General features: G+C 43.0%; 1 protein-coding gene and 1 pseudogene across 10 annotated transcripts in view; one reads left to right on the forward strand and one right to left on the reverse strand.

Annotated features, from left to right (window-relative positions):
• PDE4DIPP2 (myomegalin) overlaps positions 1–11,034 on the forward strand; it is a 241,916-nt gene that overhangs the window by 19,136 nt on the left and 211,746 nt on the right. The window lies entirely within an intron of this gene.
• LOC101553900 (M-phase phosphoprotein 6-like) lies at positions 7,007–8,779 on the reverse strand (annotated as a pseudogene).

The following is an 11,034-nucleotide window of genomic DNA, read 5'->3' on the forward strand; positions in this document are numbered from 1 at the left end:
ACACCTGGGTTCCTCTGCCGGTACCTTCATGTGTGAGGCTTGTCTGAATGTGTGGACAGGGGTCTTGAGCATGGCTGTGGCTAGGCTCTGGAGGTCTTCAGCCGCGAGAGCTCTGCTCAGGGCGAAGTGGGAATCTGGAGCCCACCCCCTCTGAGGGGCTCCAGGGACGACAGCCAGGTTCGAGGGCAAGAGACCCTCTGGGAAGTGACATAGGTGACAATAATTAGGTAGTAAGTTTCTGTTTCATATGCATTAGAATAATTATCTTTGCCCATTGTGTATACTTTTTAATAGTGCCTTGTAGGTGTGAATATTTATAATCACTTCATAAATTAGAGAAGGACCACATTCCATACATAAATATGAACCTCCTAGATTCTTCACATACTAGTGTTTTTTTTTAAATGGAAGGTAAAAGTAGAAAAGACATTTCTGTAAGAACAGAAGTGGGGACCCAGCCCTCCAGTAATACTGTGTACCATTGTGTATGCTTAAATTTTTTTTTCCCTCTCAGTGGCCTAGATTTATTTCTCTCACAATAGCAAAAACAACAGCAAAAATTCTTTTATACAAATTGGTCAAAATAGCATATGTTGAAAATGTTGTGTTTTAAGAAAATAAGCTGCATTATTAAAATCCAGCCTTCTGATGAGTTGCCTCCTCATTCATATGAAAAAATGTCTGAAGTCAACTTAGGGAAATAAATGACCTATTTAAAACAAAAGTATCAGGACATAACCAAGAATCTATCAAAAAAGCATCAGTGGACTCCACATCTAGGTTAATAAAAATAGGTGGATTGCATATTTCAAAGGAGAATCTGGGACACTGCTCAAATAACCAAAAATTAAAGCAAGTCAGGCTCCATGCCCAGAACAACAGACACGTGCATTTACAGAATGAGGGGACTTCTGTCCAATTTGTGTGTGTTCATGCATGTACACATCAAGCTCTATGACACTGGTGAGAGCAAGTGGAACCAATAAAAGAAATAAACATGAGCAAGTGGCAACTGACATAATGCCAGGTACAAGCCACTACCATCTTATTGATGTTTATAAAATTTGAATCTATTCCATCTTTTTGTCTCATTATTATGCAAACATCGACTTTGGAATCTCCAACTAAATATTGCAACTCAAATTTACAAGTTTATTATAATTTTAACCAAAAAGTCTTTTCTTTGTACCTACCTTCTGAAAGAAAGATAAGTTTTTGGTAGTAATGAAAAACATATTCAGGAGAAAGAATGTTTATATGATGTAATCCTAGAATGAGCTCACAAAGGTACTATTTATCAGACCCTTATTTTTTGCCATACAGTTGTTCCGGTTGTACAATCTTAAATAAGTGCCCTGAACTATTTGTCTGTCTTCACTGTAAAGGGAATAATAGCTGCACTGTGAAGGGGTTAGGGGACTTATCTCTAACTCTATAGCTTGACCTCGTATTAAAGGAAGATTCCAGAGTCTTGTGTGAGTTCTCTATTGCTTAGTAGAAAATTACCCCCAAATTTAGTGACTGTGATGGTTAATTTTTTGTCCAATTTGTGTGTGTTCATGCATCAAGCTCTATGATGTGTACAACTTGACTGTGTCACAGGGTGCACAGATACTTGCTGGAATGATGTTTGTGGGTAAATCTGTAGGGCTATTTTCAGATGAGATTTGCATTTGAAATCACTAGACTGAGGAAAACAAATCATCATCGCCAATCTGGGCAGGCACCATCAAACCCATTGAAGGTCTAAATAAAACATAAAAACGAGAGAGAGAAATTGTATCACTGCATGAACCGGGACGGTCTGTTTGGGGACATTTCCTGGAGGTACATATGGTGCTGGGGATGAAACCAGCATTGGCTGGCAGTCAGGCAAACATGTTAACCCTTGCCCTCTCTCTATAATTGTGAAACGTTATTCTAATTTGGGCTCTCTGAGTTTCAGAAGTATGTCCTGGACCCCCAGTTCTCATGTAACAGAGAGTGGGCCCTCTAAGTCTCCACAGTCCAGGAACCAATCCCTTCCAATAAACCTCTTTCATTACCAGAAAATGGAATACCAGGGATCACGAAAGTCTATCTTAGAGATTATCTAAATCAGTCTACACCCTAAAGCTAAGCTTCTAAAATTAGAGCAGCAGCGGGATTTAGTTCCTCCCCCTTTTCATCCAGACAGCTTAGCATGAATCTCAAACATGAAACAACGAGGAGTATAATTAGAGCTGAGGCCGAAGACTCTGCGAAGCCAAAAAAACTCACCTTGAGTATTTCCCACAATGAAAGTGGCTGGTGGGAATTTGCCTTATATATGCTGCTTAGTGGTGATTCTCAAGCCACTGTTAATTTATAAAAGCTTACCCAAGATTATAGTTGGCATACTCGTGGTCCCATATGTAATACAATGTAATTCCTCCAAATTAGAGTTTATTTGTGACATAAACCAACTGAGCTGCCTGCAGGTTGATCAGACCATAGTCTAAGCAGAAATGGGCTTCATATACACAGCTGAAGTAAATATCAATGAAAATATGTTTTTTTCCCTTTCCTTCAAAATTTTATTTTATCAAGCACCGTGATTACAAAGTTATTCATAGTTGGGTTTTTGGCATACACTGCTTCATCACCAATCTCTCCATTCAGTGTTCCCAGTTTTTCTCTCCTACCCATCAACACCAGCCCCAGCTCCATCTTGACAGCCACGTTTTAAATTTGGCTGTTAAAGTTTGGGTTTCACTACTTCAGAGTTGTTGACTCTCTAGTTTGGGTATTTGGCTCTACCCTTCCTTAAGATCACCAATATAGCCAGGTCGCCTTGGCCCTTATCCCCTTTGCTCATCTCTCTGTCCTCCCACCCCCCCCTTCACTGTTTATTTCCTTCTCCTTCCTATATTCTGGGGTCAAGGATGATCTAGGCATCACCCTTCCCCCCTTAAACTGTTGCATTTCCACAAATAAGTGGTATTTAGAGTAAATGGGTGTCTTTAATAAATGTATGAACGGTAGATTTTTGAGGGGCTGCACTAGATTGTGCCCAGGGGATCACGTGGTACAGAGATTTTTTTTTTTTTTTTTTGCTGTTTGGATCACACCCAGCAATGCACAGGGCTTACTCCTGGCTCTGCACTCAGGAATTACCCCTGGCGGTGCTCGGGGGACCATATGGGATGCTGGGAATTGAACCTGGGTCAGCCTCGTGCAAGGCAAGCACCCTACCCACTGTACTATCACTCCAGCCCCTCATTTCAGTCTTGAAGTGATAATTACAAATTTTATCTTTGAAGGGTCAAATGAATTTCAGCACATAAGGAGAGTCTCATTCTAAAAAATACATAGAATGCTTACATGTATGTGAGACTTTGGAGACATCAGATAGTAACAGAGATCTAAATGTCATATTTCATGTGTATTACTGACATGTTCAGTCAGTTAGGTATTATGTTAACGCACATGAGTACAAAATCAGAAATGAAGAAACCACACTGAAGTCAGCATTTAGCTATTGGGCTTTCTAAAACTGAAAGCAAGGGGTAGTTTTTGTCTCAGTGGTGGTGTCAAACTCTGTCACAGTTTTGAATTTCTTTTTGTCTTCTATTTCATAGGGGCTTGCTTTTCTTAGCTTTCAACTTCTTTCAGTGAAATGTAAGACATTTGTGTACCTCGCCTCCATCCCCATTCCCTCCTTTCCTTTGGTCTCACCTTCCTAGAACAGTTTCCCAGCTAGATATGCCCTGTCTCACAGGTGGCAGTGTATGGGCAGATGCAGGACCCTGTTTGGAAAGGGCAGCTAGAAGTCTTCTCAAAAATCAGGGCCCCACTCCACTGTCCAAGGCACTGGGCCCCTGTCACATTTCAGTGAAAGAAAACTAGAAGCAGTTTGTACCTGAGTGAAGGGCTGGGTGATGGTTCAGCTCTCAGGGCTAGGGTTCAGAGCTGGGACAACAGTCTCCTGATCTAACTGCAGGTTGTTCTTTCTTTTTTTTTCAAAAACCAGGACTGGGAGAGAGAGAGAGAGAGAGAGAGAGAGAGAGAGAGAGAGAGAGAGAGAGAGAGAGAGAGAGAGAGAGAGAGAGAGAGAGAGAGAGAGAGAGAGAGAGAGAGAGAGAGAGAGAGAGAGAGAGAGAGAGAAGAAAGCTGGTCTTGCACGCAGTCAGTCCCCACTACCCCCAACCCCCTATGGTCCTCTGAGCTCCTCCAGGAGTGATCCCTGAACACAGAGCTGTGAGTAATCCCTGAGCACTGCTGGGTGTGACCCCCAAACCAAAATGAAAATAAAAAGTGAAAGAGGAGAAGGAGGAAGAGGAGGAGGAAGAAGAAGAGGAAGAGAAGGAGGAGTAAGAGGAGGAGCAGGATGATGACTACGAGAAGGAGGAGGGGAAGGAGAAGAAGCAAGAAATGGCACAAAGTACTCAAATCTGGAAGGAGAGCCTGTCCTGTTACGCAGGCATTAAGAGTCAAGCATGACCAGGGTGCCCACCACGAGGAACCAGACATCTAGAAGAAAAAGACAATATCCAGATTCCTTGAAAGAAGGAGGCAGGCCAGTGTGAGATCTCTGAGTCATTTATGAGCACTTATGAGCATCCTGTGAGCCTTTCCTGAGGCCAGGGCTGCAAGATCAGTTCTACCAGCAGGGGCGCGGTAGGTGTCTCCGCAACCGCTGGGCCGGGCGGGGCCGCGGTTTCCAAAGGAACGGAGTCGGGCGAATTGGACCGTGGTTCCTGAGCTGCTGAATCCACTGAGCGTGCGTGGAGGATGCCTCAAGGCTACTTCAATTTTCAAAGGCAACCGTAACAGCCTCAAAATGAGAGTCGGGGCTCAGGGCTTTCTCCGGAGGGTGTTTGTGCAGACGGCGCTGTGTTTGCACGGCAGCGCTCAGGATGCTCCCCCCCCCCACACACCCCGCCCCAGCCTCCCGGTGCTCCTACTCGCAGCAGCTAGCGCTCAGCGCAGTCTCTTGCCTGTGGCGTCTTAGGGGAACCACCTGACACTGGCCGTTCACTTAACGGTTTGGGGCCTGTCGTTAGTGAGGGATGAGCAGTCAGGCTACCTTGCCGGAGTGACCCACGCAAGGCCTCACTGCCAGGGTCATGCAAATGAGAGGCGCATTTTGTCTTCATTTGAAATGTTGATCTTTTGTTTGTTATGAATTCTTGCATTCTTTTTTCTCTTTTTTTGGTATTTGGGTTTTGATGCACAGGGGTTACTCCTGGCTCATGTGCTCAGGAATTACTTCTGGCAGTGCTCAGGGGACCATATGGGATGCTGGGAATCGAGCCCCGGGTCGGCCGCATGCAAGCAAACACCCTACCCCTGGCGTTATCGCTCTACCCTGGGCTATTGCTCCAGCCCCATTCTTTCTTTCTTTTTTTTTAAAAAAAAAGTTTTGTTAAATATTATTTATCCTCAGTCGTAAGTTTTTCTCATTCCTTACTTCTTACAGTGAGTGTCACACTCCCCTGGCCCAAGGTCCAGCCCTGGAGACAGTCAAAGCTGAATAAAAATCCCTTGAACCTTCTGAAATAACCCAACAGCAATTTGACCTCTTGACCTTTAACCCCCAACCCCTATCTCCCACATCTGAGAATTTGCCAAAGCCAGTAATTAGAGGTTACATTCATTCTTTACTGTTTTTCCCAGCCTTTGACTTAGGGTCAGTGGTATTTTTCTACTTGTTGTTATATCGCAGGTCTAGCCTAAACATGCAATGCTTTTTTTTCTAATGAAAGATTTTGGTTGAGGGACAGCGGGTAGGGCGTTTGCCTTGCACGCGGCTGACCCGGGTTCGATTCCCAGCATCCCATATGGTCCTCTGAGCACTGCCAGGCATAATTCCTGAGTGCATGAGCCAGGAGTAACCCCTGTGCATTGCCAGGTGTGACCCAAAAAAGAAAAAAAAAAGATTTTAGTTGAGAGGAACAAAATAGTACAGCAGTTAGAGTGTTTGTCTAGCATGCACTGACCCAGTTCAATTTCTGGCACCTCACGGTCCTCTGAGCATCACCAAATGCAGCCCTAGAGGCCCACCAAGCACATCACCATGTGGCCCTAAAGGTCTCCATTTCTGCCCACGGGGCTCAGGTATTTGGAGCACTTGACCAGAGTATTGTTGCATTCTCCAGGCCTTGTGTTGACTGTTCCCGGACTGGCCAAGAATTGCGAGTGGAATATAGGAATATTGGTGGATGGAAGTTGACAATAGTGGTGGGATTGGTGTTAAAAATATATGCCTAAAACCCAACTATCAATAATTTTGTAGTTCATGATTCTTTAATTGAATAAACTATAAACAAATTGTAGAAATTTAGGCCTCCTGAGCATGGCTTATGAGCACCCTCTTGGCCCCTCCCCAGTGGAATATTTCAGTTGAAAAAAAAATCACAGAGGTTAATATTGAGTGCATTCATTCTTTTAAAAAATTTTTATTTTAAATTTTTAAATGAAAAAATATTTTTATTATATAACTTTTCGCTTTTATGAATGACTTTAGCCCCAACTCCCAGTTCCACTAACCAACAGTGCCGTGGGAGCTCACAAACCCTTCCTGCTGCTGAGGAATGCTTACTGGTGCTGGGTTTACACATCAGAAGTTCTCAGGGCTGGTTTCAAAATGCAGGCATCAACAGGCTTCACCTAAATTTATAAGATAAAATCAAATATACGGGCAACTTAAACATTGATATTATGAATTAAGCAATTGATATTATGAATTAAGACAGGGTTGTGTGTTAAAGAAAAGAAATCTGAAGCTGGAAATATTTAGGAAGCAATGATGTACCTAAAAACATGGAAACATCCATAAAAGTTCTTTCTCTGTGAAAACTTACATAAAGGATGTTTGACATCCATCACACATCTGTTTCACAGACAACATGTTTCTGGTATTACATGCTTCTTTACAAATTAACATAATATTAATGACTGGAAGAGAAACCATCAGAATAAGTTTGTCCAAAATGGCAGGTCATTCTTACAAGGCATCCCTGAGCCAGATTGCAAGGCACCCATTTCAATCTTGAGGTTTTATGAATATTTTCTTTGTTTTAATTGGCTTTGAGTCTCCATTTTCATCTTCTTCAAAATTGGCCCAGTCTCTCTTTTTGGCAATTTTCCCCCCAATTGCCCCACCAAGGTTTCATACCTTCTAGTCATTTCTTCATCAGACACATTGAGTTCCACTGTTTCATCTTCAACTTCTTCATTTTTAGAGTTTATCTAATACATTAATTTCTCAATTACAGGACTAAATACTCTGAATGACTTTTTTTTAAATGTAGGAGTACTGCTGTTTGTTCAGCTACTGATTAAGCTGACTGAAGCAGGGATGGACTCCACACTACATTTTTTAATTTTTAATTTTAATTTTCATAAAGTTGTTCACAGTAATTGTTTGCATTTAACATTTCAACACTAATCTCATTACCATTACACCTTCCCACCACCGTTATTTTGAATTTTCCCACCACCACCCTAGTCTACCCCTTAGGCAGATGCTAAATAATTTATTTTGTATTGCTTGCCATGAATAGTAAGAAGTGTCATGTGGCCATGAAAGTGTCTGCGTCCTCCTGGAATTCTAAAATTTTTAAATTTTGGGGATATGGAGGCATCTCTGACATGCTGCTCTCTTTTCAGATTCATTTTGAGTCTCTGAATCACAGCCCTTAATGCGCTTAAATGGCGCCCAGAGGCAGTTCGTGGGTGTGATTGCCAGGGAGCTGGAAAAGCGGGGAGATGGGAGGAGGTTGCCCATCATCAACTCTGTGAAGCCTGAAGTTTTTAGTCACTGGTCCCGCATACCTGCGTTTCTCAGAGGGTTCATTCTCATGCATGGGGGGTTCAGGATGAGCCTATGAAGGTCAGCTGTGAGTGTGGAGGTTCTGGAGGTTTGTGGCTGCCAGGGTTCATTTGGGGCAGGCGGTGGGGGGGAAACACCTGTCCCCCTCCGAGGTAAAATCAGCCTGGCACTAACTTGGATGGGGAGACATTTCTGTTGCGTGCTGCTCTACTCTGAGATTCATTTGTGAGTCTCAGAATCATGGCCATTAATGTGCTTAAATGGCCTGATTTTGATCTTTTTTGAGATTTATTTATGGGTCTCTGAAGCAAGCTGATAAAAGAGCTTGTATAGCTGAGTGGGAGGTGGTTTGTGGGCGTGACTCCCACATACATAACTTTTGGCTGTTTAATTTCTCAGGAAACTTGGTCCCAAGTTGTTGGGGTCTGTCCAGACGCCCAACAGCAATTTTGGGTATCGGGAAGCCTGAAGTCACCAGCAGGCTCCTGATTCACTCGGCTTACATGTATAGGCTGACCTGCTGGGTGACACTGTACCCCTGAATGATAGTTTTTCATAGAGAAGGTCTTCACATTAAAAACCTCTGCTCTTCGATTATAAAACTCTCTTCAAGTTCTGGAAAAGTCCAGGTACCAGTGCTCTTCACTAATTACTTCTTTTCTTCTTTTTCTAGTTGTTACTTGCTCCAATCCTTTTTGCATGAACTCCATGTACAGCAGGTTCTCAGACAACTTGGTCTTGCACTTGGCCATGCTTTTTATTCTTTTTATGAACTTATGTAATCTAGAATAAAATGGTCTTTTAAATTTTTTAAAAATATTTTTGGTTTGCAATACTACTAATAATTATTTCTTATGGATATAATTCCAATGCCATACCCATCATCTGTGCTGTCTTTTTCTGCAGGGGACTCACACCTGGCAGTGCTCAGGGGACCCTGTGGGTCGCTAAGAATCGAACCCGTGTGGGTTGAGTGCAAGGCAAGCACCCTAACTACCACGTACTATCTCCCTGACCCCATTGAATAGGATGCAGTTTTAGAGTCTCTATACTCATTTGAACTTAGTAAGGATAAAGAACTAAAGAGGTGTACTCATTTTGTCTGGCTAGGAGAGCCAGATGTTTAATATAGAATTCAACCACTTGATATTTTGGTTTGTTCTATGCTAAAGTGAAAAATAAAACAAATGCATAGCAAATGTTGGCTTTTCCCCTCATTATTTCATTTTTTCTTGATCAAAATAGGTAATTTTTTAGACTATATCTCTTTTTTTAATGCAGAGCCCTGCTATTTATTTAGCCATTGATTAAGCTGATTAAACTCCACATTACTTAAAACAATTTTTTTAATGTTATAAGTTAGTTCACAATGTTTGACTACATTCAATATTCAAACACCAATCCCACCACCATTTATACCTTCCCACAACCAAATTCAGGATGTTTCCATCTCAAGCCCCAATTCCTGTCCCAAAACACAACCGAAATAATATGTATATTTTGTATTGTCTGTTATGAAGAACTGCTGAGTATGCTTACAAAAATGTGTTCATATAGGAAACAGTGTGAAGACTGTTCTATTTTGGCAGGAGCCATTAAAACATCCTATAGGATATCACTAACATGTTGTTAAAGTGTGGGTGATGTGAGCTTTGGTATATATGTATCTGAAAATATGTATACATGCATATATATATTTCCCCCTATGATTTGTTGCCTACCATCTGAACCCCATCAAATGTGGTGTGGTAATTATGGAGAGTGGGTAGGGAATGTTTTATGACGTGTTGCGTGGCTGCAAAAGCAGCCTCGTGGTTCAGAAAAATGTTTACTCATATGTGAGGCTCAGCCCAAGCACTTGGGGAGTGGCCTTGAGTGTGGCAGCGGTTGGGTTGTGGGGGTTTTTGGCTGCTGAGGCTGGGACCCTTGGGGCGGGGAGGGCTCTCACCCGCCCCCTTCTGGAGTGCCCCATGTGAAATAGCCTGGTGGGAACTCTGGTGGCATGGTTATGTGGGCCTCATGTTATGCTCCCTTTCGGGAGAAGCAGCCGTGTGATCTGGACAGTGCCTGAGATTATCCGGTGCCAGCAGAGGTGGCTTATGGGCATGACCCCTGGGTCACTGGAGACTGGGGAAAGCGGGCAGAGGATTTCCGCTCCTGGTCCCATTGAGCCCAGAGTCCAAGGTCACAAAATTCCTCATTACCTGCGTTCCGTAGGACTTCACTCATGCGTGAGGCTCGGCCCGAGCATGTGGGGCGCGGCCTTGAGTGTGGCAGTGGTTGGGTTGTGGAGATTTTTGATTGCTGAGGCTGGGTCCCTTGGGGCAGGGAGGGCTCTCACCCGCCCCCCTCTGGGGCGCCTTGTGTGAAACAGTGAGGCTGTCTCTTAGAATGAGTGAACAAATATTTCTAAGAGGAGAGAAAAGTGGGAATTTATCTTGAGCTAAGTCAGAGAGGCTTCACTCATGATAGTAGTTAAGTAGTTCAATGTAAGTACTTCAGATTCAATTTAATAGTGGCAAAAGCTGAAGCCAGAGAGAAGCAGCAAACACTTGACAATTTTCATGTCTTAATAGAGACTGAAATATTTGGGGATAAGAAATTTATATTTAACTTTCAAATGGTTCGCCAACAGTTGTGTGTATATGAAGGGGACTAGGGGATAACTCAGGGCCTGGAGCACGGGCTTTGCAGAAAAACCCACTTGGTCTCCCAAGCACTGTCAGAAGTAACCCCTGAACACTGCTGGGTGTGACATCAAAAGCAAAATTGTGTGTGTGTGTATGTGCGTGTGTGTATGCAAATTGAGAGGAAATAAAAACATATCACATGTGGTCAAACATTCACACTTGTAAATCAAGTAAAGGATTTACAGAACTTCATTGCTCTAATTTTGGAGCTTTCCATATGCTTACATTTTTTCCACATCTTTTAACTTAAAGCACTATGATTCACAAGGTTATTCATAGTTGGGTTTTAGACATACAACATTGCAGTACTGATCTCACCACCTGTGTCAACATCCCTCCCCCAATGTCCCCAGATTCCCTCCCATATCCAAAACCCCCCACCCCTCCACCCTGCCCTCTTGACAGGCCCCTTTCTAAGTTTGGTTGTTAAAGTTTGGGTTTTCTTGATTTGTTGACTCTGTGGCTCTATCATTCCTTAACATCACCCTTTACCTGACTCCCCAGACCTGGACCCTGCTGCTTCTCATCGACTCTTCTTTCTTCCCTCCA

This window comes from Sorex araneus, chromosome 3, assembly GCF_027595985.1.
Source record: "Sorex araneus isolate mSorAra2 chromosome 3, mSorAra2.pri, whole genome shotgun sequence".
NCBI lineage: Eukaryota > Metazoa > Chordata > Mammalia > Eulipotyphla > Soricidae > Sorex > Sorex araneus.